General features: G+C 41.4%; 1 protein-coding gene across 11 annotated transcripts in view; it reads right to left on the reverse strand.

The window, feature by feature from the left end:
* sox6 (SRY-box transcription factor 6) overlaps positions 1-12231 on the reverse strand; it is a 135518-nt gene extending 123287 nt beyond the window's left edge. For 2 of the 11 annotated variants that reach the window (XM_071488587.1, XM_071488584.1), the window contains exon 1: positions 11767-12228. The gene's annotated coding sequence lies outside the window, so the exon portion shown is untranslated. Of the gene's footprint in view, positions 1-9820; positions 11265-11336; positions 11617-11766 lie in introns of those variants that run through there. The other 9 variants (XM_071488585.1, XM_071488580.1, XM_071488583.1 and 6 more) reach the window with 6 other exon arrangements.
* Between the last annotated feature and the right edge of the window lie 422 nt (positions 12232-12653).

Raw genomic sequence — 12653 nt, forward strand, 5'->3', positions numbered from 1 at the left:
ATAAAACTAGCTGACTGGTTCCCACAACCTTTAGAAATGTGAGTTAAAATGTATACTGAATAAAACATAAATAAATGTGCTAAAATATATGACTTCCATCCAGCTAAAAAATCCACAGCTGTACCACTTTAACTTTAAATGGCAAAAATAATATTAAAAAAAACTGTGTGTGTGTGTGTGTGTGTGTGTGTGTGTGTGTGTGTGTGCTGAGTGCATGTACTTGTTCTTGTGTCAGTGCTTGAGCATGTATGTGTCCGTATATCGTGTAGCTGTGTGCATGCCTGCTCTCCTCAGCAGCGCCCTAAGCGTGGTTTTGGGCAGAGTACGGCCTAACAGTAAAATGTTGAAATTGGAAAAAATATTACCCTTCTTTCTCTTGAATAGCCGAGAGATAAGCCCCCTTTAGCAATGAAGCCAGTGGAGTTTAAGCTTATTATGAATACCTCTCAGAGCGCAGAAGCATGTACTGTAGAAATCAAAGGGAGTAATAGGCAGGTAAGCCAGTGTCATTTTAAGGAGGAAGTCAGTTGTGAAATTGTAAAATTGCAAGGCCCTGCTGACAATCTCCTGCCCTCAGAACACTCCCATAAATGATTTCTAATGGCAGTGGCTATCACATATCTGGAAAAAGTTAGAAGTTTGTGAGGTGAAAAGAAAAAAATCTGATGCGAATCTCTCCATTGATGGAGACAAATAATAATGCCATTTATCATTTTGATTAAACAGCACATAAGTTCACATGGATGTGTGATTCTTTGCGAGTGTCCTAAGCTTCCCAAAGGAGACCTGGCTTTGCAGAACATTCCTCATGGTTTCATGTTCAATTGGCTGTGAAAGTCCACAGCATTACTCTTGCATGCTGGACTGAAACCATAAAAAAAACAAGCAACAAACTGAGGTCATTTTTTTATGACATCTGGGCTACAAGAGCTGCTCATCAAATTTCTGAATTCCACCATAAAGCAAGTGTACATATACTCACAAAAAACATCAGCTGTAGGTTACAGCATATTCGTTTGCACATTTTGTGCCTAACAGCACGAGTTGGAAAACTCCTCTGTTGAGATCTGCTGTAAAGATTATATTATAACACGACTGCTCTGAGGCAGCCTGGACTCTGTAGTGCTCACATATTCTGCAAATCCACACACACACACACACACACACACACACAGGCTAATACATACTGTGCTTTTCTCCTCTGAATATTCATCCATGTTTCCACATCATCTGCAGGTCTCCTAATCACAGTCACTTCCCCTTTAATCACAGGGCTCTAATTAGGTCCTAATAAACCATTTTGCCATCCTCTTGGAGCGCCACTGTGTCACTCACACATCAAACCATGAAATACTATATTAAGGGGCTGTCAACCTCAAAGGAACGCTCCTCCAGCAGCAGTGATAGAGATACTGCAGGCACACCCTCTTACACTAATTGAAATTATTGAAAGCTCCGCTTACATGTGACACTTGGCCATGTCTGAAACCATGGACTGAAGTACAGCAGTCAAAAGCATGACGGTTGTGCCAGCACTGAGGCTCTACTGGTTTCTCTGATGTCGGGTAATTGTTTAAACCTGAGTGGATATGGCACAGGGCCTCATGCTGTCTGTTCTGCCAAGAGAGGAAAAAAAAACGTTCTTGCTCGCACTTTTCTCCTCTGTTTCTTCTGTTCTAATTCAGTCCAGCATGGGCTTCAAGGAAAGCCTCAATGATTCCATGTTCATCTTGGAGAACCAGTGTTGGGGATGATGATCACTGACCACAAGTTGATAATGATGACTGTTTAATTAGAAGCCTTTCTTTGGCCTGGCCACAACCCAAACTCCTCCACCCTGCAGATGGTAACCAATAAATTTAGCTTTGCTGAGGATAAGGAGGAACGTTGTACCTCCCCGGTTTACCCTCAACCCCACCCCTAACCGAGGACATAAAGCCTTTATCCCTGTTGCATGCGCCTATGTACAAGCAACCATCTGACTTCTACAGTCTGCGTTCACATACATCTAATTTACAGTTTGTAATAACATGTGAGGCAATCACATTCAACTTTTTTCTTCATCATTCTTTTTATTCCATGCTTTTTGGGATATTTTCCTGTGTTTTATTAACACATTGAAACCTTGACATTGGACGCTGCTGCAAAGAGTTTAATGTCAATGTTTGTCATTTGTTTTTGCAACAAACCCCTTACAGCTAAAGCATAATTAGATTTTTTATGGTTGTGTGTAGGCAATTCAAAGCACTTGGTTAGCGTTGGGGAAACACTGTGGTTATGCTAAGTATATTATGGTTTAGGTTGGGAAACTACAACACTTCGTTAAGGTTAGGCGAAACATCATGAGCATGGTGAATGCTAAAAAAGTTAACTTTGATGGGATGCACACCCCAGTCTCCAGCGTGAAAGTCATGTGCCTGGCCATCCACCATGACCTCCTCCCTGTAACTTTACACTGCGGTACAAGAGCGTAACTCTGCAAAGATGCTTTGATAGTGAACGTAAATTGCTTTTGCAAATTAGTTGCATATGAACAGGATATGTTGGACAGAAAGCTTTTAAGTCATTTGTATATATTTGTATGCGGTCTGCGGGTAATTAATTGTGGTCATATAATATTCCAGCTAAAGCAAAAGATCTGTCTCTGTCAAAATCTGAACACTTTTGCTCTTTAATACTTGTTCCACAATGTCCACAATTCCACTCTCCTCAGCAAAGTTTTTGTAGATTTTACAGACTGTTCTGTCAAGTGGAAAAAAGAACGAGTCTTACTGTTCCTCAAACAGGACAACCCCTCCCATCCTCCTCTGGTCCTCCTCAGTCTACTCCTCTCCCACCTCTTGTCAATCACCCTCCTTCAGACCAGCCTTCTCCCAGAGGTTTCTACACCCGTACTGCCTGGCAGAAACAGCACTCTATGTTTGCGTCCGTGTGTGTGTGTGTGTGTCTGTGTATATTGTATGTGGGTGGGTGGCGTGTGCCAGAGTGGCTATCCCCTCAGATTGTCAAAGAGGCTCATGGGAAATTTACTGCATGGGCCAAACCACAGGCTTTCTCTATCATTTCAGCAGATTTCTCTTTTTTAGTCCCATTCAAGAAAGTGATTATCGCAGTCGGTTCTTTCTTTGGCTTATTTTCTTCGAGCTGTGAGTCGGGCTTTCTGGGTTTTCCTCACTATAGCTGCACTATGCTTATAAATGTGCAGCTGAGCCAATTAGAGATTTCTTAGGTGCAATTACAGACTGGACAAGATATTTCCACGGCATTCAAAAGTTGTTTCTAAAGTATGTATATTCATTCATTGACCCATAAATGAGTGGATGACTTAACTGAAATTTGACTTTTTTTTTTTTTTTTTGGTTACTGGTTTAAGTCAACATTTGTGTCTGCTACGTTTATGGTTATGGTTATACCACAGTACAAGAAGACAGAGTGACTGAAGTCACTCCTGCAGTAATCATGCACTGGTGCTGGTCAGGGTAGGAAACTGTGCCATTTGGAAACAAACGAAATGGAAACGTCAGTCGCTACTTCCACACTATGACCTGACAAGTACAAAAAGTATTCTCGACCACCTTGAAAATAGGAAAGCTTTCCCTTGTGAAAAATTCACCATGCACATGGTCAGGAGAAAAATCAATTTCTTAGACTAAAAGAGACTCAGTTTGATCTACTTATACATCATCAGAGAGATCTGAGGCAACACGAACACTAACATCATTATTTGTGTGGAGTCTTTAGTCTTAGAAAGTCAGAGAAAATCTGCTCTTAGCCCATCTTTTCACCAACAGGGCCTAAACACCCCCTCCCCATGCCCAGAGAGTAAGAGAGAGGATAACAAAGACAGACAGAGACCAAGAGAAAGCTTGTGGTCGGGTCTGCTGAAGCCATTTTCTCATAATGCACATTAAGGGCAAAGCCTTGTAACACATCCAAGTCTGTGTAAAAAGGAATTATTCAGAAAGGAAACAAAAGACCTGGGCAAGAAGAGATGCTATGGTTAACTTCATCAGAACTTCAGCCACAAGACCCTTTCCATCTATTCCTCTCCCCTCCCTCTTTGTCACTTTGATTTATTCTTGGCATCATACATTAGCATTTTCCACAGAAAAAACTGTTGGGAATCTGATTTCTGGCCCAATATGTCTTTTCTTTTCCATAACTTCCTTGCCTGTTTTAGATGTCACAGTAGCTGCTCCGTGATGCAAGTGGTTGATCAGCATTTGTTTCCAACCAAGTGGGATGACACACACTATCTGCAGAACTTGTATTTCAGTAGCAACAAAGACCAAGTATGTTTTTGTTGAGGCTCATCTTCAAAAATGTAATGAAGGGAACAAGTTAAAGCTGAACAAAGGTTTAATGCACATTTAAAAAAAAACTGTAAATATGCAAGATGTGGTGTCAGATCATGTTTGCATTTATATAATTACATGGTGGAGGTTTTCTTGATCAAATCATGTCTTTAGTATTGTATCTACTATTATACTGTATACTATTATACTATACTATGTATTGTGTCTACTTGACTCACACTTATTATTCAAACTGAAGAATCCAAATATCTGGACCACCTTTCTGCATTATGGACCAAAGTGCCACATTATGGTAGAATTGCTCATCATGGCCACTCCACCTCAGCGCACGCTGAAGAAGACAACATACAGTTTCATGTGTTCAAATCACAAATTGCACACATGTACATATGCGCACAGAAACTAAGTTTCCAGTCTGATCTAAAAACATTTGTGTGCCAACACATCGGCTCCCAGCATCCTAAAGGCTGGACCGCAGAGTAAAGAAGCCAGATTGGCTGGCTTAGTCATAACTGTGGAGCATATTTTACATCTCATGTCAGATCAAGCTGGCAGATACCAAGCTGGCTGTCAACCTCCACAACCAACTGGATAATGCCTAATCGTTCAGCTTTTACAGACAGTGGAGACCTGTGTAACGTCAACACAAAAATAACTACCGCCTTCTAAGACTATGGAGTGCACAAACTTTACAAAGCTGGATCAATTATATTTTTAATTACAAAGGGTCAGTGATTACAACCTTGTGACTCACACTCAGCCATAAATGTTGAAATAATTGATCAGGGTTCTTTTTTCTGCAATAGGGTTATTCATAAGGAATAAGAAATTCAAATTAGGTATGTGCTCCATGCCATAATTGCACTGCTTTTCCCTTATTAAAAGGGTGAGGTTTTTAAGGTCCTCTTTCACTTTACATTTACATGAAAACTTTCAGTGTCACAGCTGCCCAAACTGGCTCAAGTGATATTTTCATAGAGTCCTTTAACACTTCCTCCAAGGCAGTGGCTTGCCCAAGGGATGGTCTGATCCAAACACAATGTCGGGGATCACAAGGAAAAGGCTTGTTGTGATACTTTTGTGTGTGAGCGGTGCAAAAGCCCACATTACACTAATCTCTTTTCCCTTGTTCACTCACAAGACACAATCTTGGGTCTTCAGAGCTTCTCCAATTCTAGCAGGGCAGAAATCACTCGGGGCAAAAGATCACAGCTTCTTTTTCTTTTTTGTTTTAATAATCCCAGCATTCTGCAGCAAGGTCACACATACATATTTAGACTGTATATATACACATATGAAAAGTTGTTAGAATAATGAATAAGCATCATTTCTCTGTGACTAATATGAAAGGTTAGTGTGACTGCAGTAAGTGAAAGCTGTTACTGAGTCAAAGTGAAAGAAATAATAAATTAATGTACGACTCTCTCAGACTGTAGCTAACAAAATGGTTGCCACAAAAAAAAAGAGAGAGAGAGAGAGAGAGCTGTTTTATTTTGGGTTTTTTTAACTGGCGTTTGGATTCTGAACCTAAATGTCTGCAAAAGGAACATGAGGCGACAGGAGTGTTTGTTTAAAATTCAGTTTCAACCACCTGCACTCTTTGCACGCAACCTGACAATTCTCAGCCTTGGTCCATATGCTGTATGTGTGAAAGCATGTCTGTGTGTGTGTGTCTGTGTGTGTGTGTGTGTGTGTGTGAGTGAGAGAGAGAGAGAGAGAGAGAGAGAGAGAGAGAATGTGTGTATTTACATGCTGTGTGTGCATGTGTCTTTATGCCTGTGTGTATGTGTGTGTGTGTGTGTGTGTGTGTCTGTGTATACATGTGCAGGGACTCTAAAATCCACCACATTTTAATTACTGCCCGGCTTCACTGTGCGCCTCTTTGATATGGAAATAAAGGCAACCATCTTCACACAGCCACTGTAAAAATCTTCATCTGATTCATAAAAAACAATGAGCCCGACTAATTCCTCCACCTGATTACAGTCCCAGACCTGTGTCAGAAACATGCGACCACCAAGGCCCCTCCAATTAATTCTACATATTAATGTGTGATTTAAAAAAAATCAACACAGGCTATTTACCATAGCCCAGACTGTTGCATTTTGAAGTCAAAGTTAATTATGCACAACTGTGCTGTGTACTAAAAAAAATTGTCCAATTATTTTGAGAAAAACATATTTGGTGGGAGAGTGAATGATACAGATCAAAATGGACCACTTAGGTTACTTGTGCAATTATACAGTTCCTGTGAAGATACACATATTTAGATTTTTTCCATCTGTAATCCTTTAATGTTAGCAATACTGTTCACTTACAGCAGCCAGAGGGACACAGAGATCTAATAGTGCAGAAAAAAACTGCTCCAGCCCTGGTTGATGTTCACTGAGTTAGTATTGGCACACAACAGTTTCTATTTATTTCTGAATTAAAAAAAAAAAAAAACACGTACTCAAGTTTAATCTTTGACATTAGACAAACCCGTGTTCAAGGAAAAACATCATCTTAAAAAACTCTTTCAATCACATTGTGGTAAATTAAAAGCCAAAGCTGGACGAAATTCAAAATGTAAAAGCTCGAGATGCTTTTTTTCAAACAGGCAGCATATTACATCGGTGTTTTATACTGTCTGCCATTAATCTGTCTGGCTCGGCATTCTCACGGCTTTCCATTTAAGACGGTGACTTGGTGAAGGTGATGCCCCACTGTCTGCTCTTGTTGACTCAGTTGACCACTGATTTCATCAGTATTTCTCCTCTATGAGAAGTGACAATGTTGCAGACAGAGAAAAGCCACAATTTCTTCCTGTAAGAGCACGAATTCATTTCGTCCAAATAGGAGATGAATGCACTGTGCTTGCTTTCTTTAAGCCACGAAGGACACTGTCGTCAAAGACCCAATCTACCCACCCTACCAAATGCTGCTTTGGTGTTCAGAGGAGGGTGAGTTCTCTGTCACTTGCATGCATGCATTCATTACACATAATACTGTGCAATGCCAAACCACAGTGTCCCGTTAAAGAAAATGAAGCATCATGACAGAAATGACATGTCACTAACTTGTCAGAAACTTCTTGTTGAAGAGAACAAATTAAGAAAAAAACTGCGATGGCATATTCCCATCAGTTTTGATCATTGTTGAAATATTCTACAGCAAATTAGATAACACTTAGAAGACAGATGTCACAACATGTGCTGCCACATTTATTATCTCCTGCCGTCCTCCACCCTTCTGTTGCCCCCCTCCTCTACCTTTACCAGGCCTGCTGTTGTTTACCTCCTCTCATCTTGTTTATCATCAGGTCTCAGCCACTACCTCCACCACTGGAGATGGAGGCTAGTACCTGTGCACCCTCCTCCCCTCCCCTCCCAGGCCAACACATTCTCCCTGTCCACATCCCTGCAGTGTCCTGTCACTTGGAACATAATAGTTTTTTTTCTGCGAAGCACCGTATATATGGAAAGATAATACAATGTGTAAAGTCTCAGTTATGTGGTCTACGTGACGTCTAGTTGGGAGAGACAGAGCGGTTTTCAGGATTTTGACATTTCAAGTCAAAGTCAACGGTAGTGTTTGTGTCAAGAGTGAAAGCAAATTGAAGGGAAAGTATCCCTCATGCACGCACACATGCTGAGGGATACAGGGGCACGCACACACACACACACACACACACACACACGTATGCACAAGCAATAAAACTGTGATGCTGTTACACCTAAGAACTTAAAATATAAGGGGCAGAAGAGACCAGTGCAGCCTCTTTATAACTCTGACCTTGTATGAAATCATCTAGATTCAGTATTACACATATTATTAGTACTGGTTGTAACATTGCTGTATTTGCAATTGGCTACACATCACTATTATTTATACCTTTTTGCAAAATTATATTAATATAAGAATTTCTTTCCCTCATTTGACTGTTAAATCAGCTTATCATGAGTTGGAATGGGTCGTAATATCATTAAAGAATCCTGTTATTCCCGGCAGGAAGATACACTCCGGGTGAAACTGTTAGCTGAAGAACAAGGCCAAAACCTGCACAAACCAGAACTTTTATTTGCATCAGTGTGTGGCTTAAAGATAAATAACACAAGAGGTTGTGAAATAAAATAACACTTTGCAATGACCAATATAGAAATCACCACTGATGCAGGTACTTTGGTATTTTTTTCTTTGAGTTGAGTCAAACTTACAATAAAATACCCATAAGACCAAATTTGCTGTAAATGCAAAATGACCAAATTCACCCTCTAAGTTAACAGCATCAACCAAAGGCATAATCAATAATGAATGTGCACATATGTGGAGTAAGATATAGAGCAAATGTTCAAACATCAGGTAAAGCTCATCTATCTCTCTCTCTCTCTCTCTCTCTCTCTCTCTCCCTCTCTCTCTCTCTCTCTCTCTCTCTCTCCCCCTTTTTCTCTCCTCTCCTTTTTTCTTTGATCCCACTGATTACTGGCACAAGAGCTTAGTATAAACACATCCTATATGAGGAGGACTGTTAAAAGTAGAACTACAGGTAAATTCAGTTTGTGGCACTTAGTCAAAGAAAATTAAGACTGGTTGCTTCACAACCTTTCATTTGGTCTCAGTGAAACAAATAGTAAAATTGGTCCAATTGCAATGTATAATAATAGAGGGGGGGGGGATTCTCAGTAGCAAAGTTGCTCTTGCAACACGGGAGAGATTGGACGTGGACAGAGTGCAGGATAGGTTGAGACAAGTAAGCAGGGTGGCTTCTTGCTTCACGCCAAAATGAAAGTCCTAAAATCTTTGAACTTACTGACATATCAGCGTCAGCGAGTCTACATCTTAACGCTGAGTCCAGGTGGGAAATGCTGCTTTTCTCAGCCCCACAAAAAAAGCTCAAGTCACCCCGAGATCCACCCCCAGATCAGTCCTTGAAAATATGGAGAATGTGCGAGGCCAGTCAGTAAGAAACACGATAAATACAATATTATTACCCTGCACTCCGGTTAAGATATCACATACCAACAAATTAATTAATTAATTAATGTTAAAAAAAAAAACCCAGCTGCAATCACAGCGAAAGAAAAGCACATCTGTCCCTGGAGTTAAACAGCAGAAATTATTCGAAGGGGTCAACACTGCCAAAAATGAAAACATAACCTTTCTCCAGTTATCAAAATGCACATTCAAGTTGTATGTAACAATTGCAAAGAAGTGTACAAAGAAAAAAAAAAAAAGGTGATTAATTAAGATGCCGGTGGTTCCCTGGTGCAAAAATAAGTGAGAGATGTTAAATAGGAGCCAAGTGCGGTTCCTTGGCATCAAAGGGCTGTAATGCCGCTTTTCACTCCTTCCCTCTCTCGCTCTTTTGGTGGGCGACACGCTGAGCTGCACAAGCCGTCAGAGACAAACTCTTATAGAGACAGAGCCGAGTGTCCCTGTATAGCAATCAGGACAATGTGCTGAATGGGCAGTCTAATTATAAATGTGCCATTTAGGCTCGCATTTGGTCTCCAGGACCGCCTTACCTTATGAGGAAACCTACGTTCACAGCTAACAGCGGAGAGCAACTGCTTCAAAAAACTGCACGCCACAAAGATAAAAAACTTAACTTCGACACAACAGATGTTTAGCTGTTTTTTTGTTTGTTTGTTTTTGTTGTTTTTTTTTTTCCACTCCGGAGAATTGGCGGGAATGTGTTTTAGTTTGAGGAGTTTAAAAGAAGGACGCGAGATGGCTAATGAGGTTTTCATTAATTAGCCACAGGTGTGTTTTCTGAGGGGTCAAAAAAAGAAGAAGAAGAAGAAGAAGAAGAAGAAGAAGAAGAAGAAGAAGAAGAAGAGGAAACAAACGCAGTTGGACAGCGTTTAATAAAAACCAGAAGGACACGACAGTACAGTGGCGTTTAAAATAGTTGACAGTGTTGATATCTGATCCCCTTCTCATGAAACCATATCAAGGCTCCTGCAGCAGTGTGAAGACTCTCCTTTTTCTGTTTCTATTTGGGAAACGTGTGAAAATGAGGGGACAATACCTTTGTTTTCCACTCATGTTTTACACGTCCTCGCTTTAAGAAAATAAATTATTCAGTTTGTGCAGCATTAATATTTCCTAATGGACATTGTTTCCTATTAAAAATAAAAAATAAAAAATGTTAAGTGATCCACCAAATTCTCTAAAATGAGTGAAGTTTATATTGTGCTCTAAAAATATCTTCATAATAATAATTATATTTAAAGGCCTGACGATTCTTTTTATTTTTTTAGGGAATTGTGTCGCAGCAATAAACCACCGCATAAATGGCAGGAAAACAATCCTCGTTAAGCACATTTCACTGCACTTTTCCTCAAGTTGTGTCTGCTGAGCCCGGGAGCGCCGAGCCTCAGGGCGTTCGGCTTAAATGGGAAACTGTCTGCTCAAGTGCATCTCCTCCAAATGGACAAGCTCTGCGATTGTTGAATTTAATTTATGGCTTATGCATTCTTTAGAGGTCAGTTCCCCTGACCTCCCGAGAAAGTTAGGGAAGAGACAAATTCCCAGCCTGCACGGGGGCCAGAAACTCCGCGTTTCTGACAGAAAAAGTAAAACAAAAAAACAAAAACAAAAAAAAAACAGACTGACAGAGAGAAAGCTACATACGAGGTGGTTCAGAGCCCCGGAATGTAGAAAGGTATCATGAGACATGAACTTGTCCTCCTCACATGCAGACGCAGGAAACCTACCAGGACGCACGTCATTGTCAATGAATGGTACCGCTTTGTGGACAGAAGTGAAACTGCCACCAGCGGAGGAAAGTTACGGGACATGTAAACACAGACGCTGAAGCGCTGTCAACCTTTCAATGTTCCCCAGCGGAGGGAGAACCACCAGTTTTTCTTGGTGTTTAGTGGAAATGTTTCGGTGACAGCGGCTCTGAACGCCGCACTGAGCAGCCCGTGTCCGCTCGCACGGCTTCACGCTGTTGGAATAAACAAAGAAAAAAACAAACAACAACAACAACAAAAAAAAAAAAAAAAAAGGGGGGGGGGGGGGGTGATTTCAAACCTTCAGACGCTGGCCCGGGTTGTTTCGTAAAGTCAGATGGCGGACAGCCTATCGCGCTGGTTTTCTGCCGCTGATTCGGAGTTGAACCCGAGCGCCTCCGAGCCCGAGCACGTACCGCGCCGCTCTCGCCTCGCCTGCTTGTTTTGGCGAAAGCGACGCGTCCAATAATCGCAATAATCAAAGTTTGACAGTCACTCCCTCGGTCGCAAAGTGCGTGAACCCGTCTGCGCGTAACACACGGATCACTTTCTAAAAGTGTTTCACGGCAGAAAACAAAGTGAACACAATGCGCGCACTGCGCCGCGACGTTTCGCTGACTGCTTGTCGGACTTTTAGGAATCGGCGAAAAAAAAAAACAAAAAAAAAAAAAAAAAAACACACATGGTGAAAATGTCAGGACAAACAGAAGTACAGTAAACGTGTTGTTTACCTTGATGGTCCGAGCCGTGGAGAAGATGACTGTGCGTCCTTTCCCGTGTGTGAAGCCTGACAGACTCAGCTAGACTTGGTAGAAAATGATCTCTGAGCTATCTGTTGAGGGAAAACTTAAGTCTACTCAGACGCGGCTGTATGAGGGGAACCCGTGAAGTTCAGCTGTCCAAAACTACAAGTGCCTTTTGTTGTCCGCCTACCTGTTCTTTATCTCTCTCTCTCTCTCTCTCTCTCTCCCTCTCTCTTTCTCTCTCTCTCTCTCTCTCTCTCACACACACGCAGACAAGAGAAGACGATGGGTAGAGCTGCCGTCAATCTTGGCAATCAATGCGCGCAGCCATGTCGCAAGTATTCAAAGCATTTCCCGTCGTGCAACATCAGAAAGTGAGTGGCCAGGGCATTGATCTGAGGAAGGCAAAGAGGCAGGACTCCCCCCTCCTCCTCCCAGACAAGAGATGCGAGAGAGAGAGAGAGAGAGCGAGAGAGAGAGAGAGAGAGAGAGAGAGGGAGGGAGGGAGGGAGGGAGAGGGAGAGAGGGGGAGAGAGAGATTTGTGGTGAAATAAAAGTGGAGTCAGGGAGGATGGTTGTTACTGGCCGCAGTTTAGTCAGTTTAATAAGCTTACTTAAATGAACATCACTTTCAAGCTACACAACCACCGTAAAGTTAAGGGCGACTTTTCCCCTTTTATTAATAATACACTTTTCCTTTGATCAAACTTTTTTGTTTGTTTTTTATTTTATTTTATTTCAGACAAATAAATCTTTTCAACTTCAGTGAAAGTGTTTCAGATTCACCGTTTGTTGAGAGGGAAGCACATTATTCAGCTGATGGGAGATGATGAGATCCTATACTGGAAGAGGCTGCAGAGTTCAGGGGCCAGTTT

This window comes from Trachinotus anak, unplaced genomic scaffold (genome assembly GCF_046630095.1).
Source record: "Trachinotus anak isolate AG129_WGS33_773 ecotype Australia unplaced genomic scaffold, CSIRO_AGI_Tana_v1 ptg000011l, whole genome shotgun sequence".
Lineage (NCBI taxonomy): Eukaryota > Metazoa > Chordata > Actinopteri > Carangiformes > Carangidae > Trachinotus > Trachinotus anak.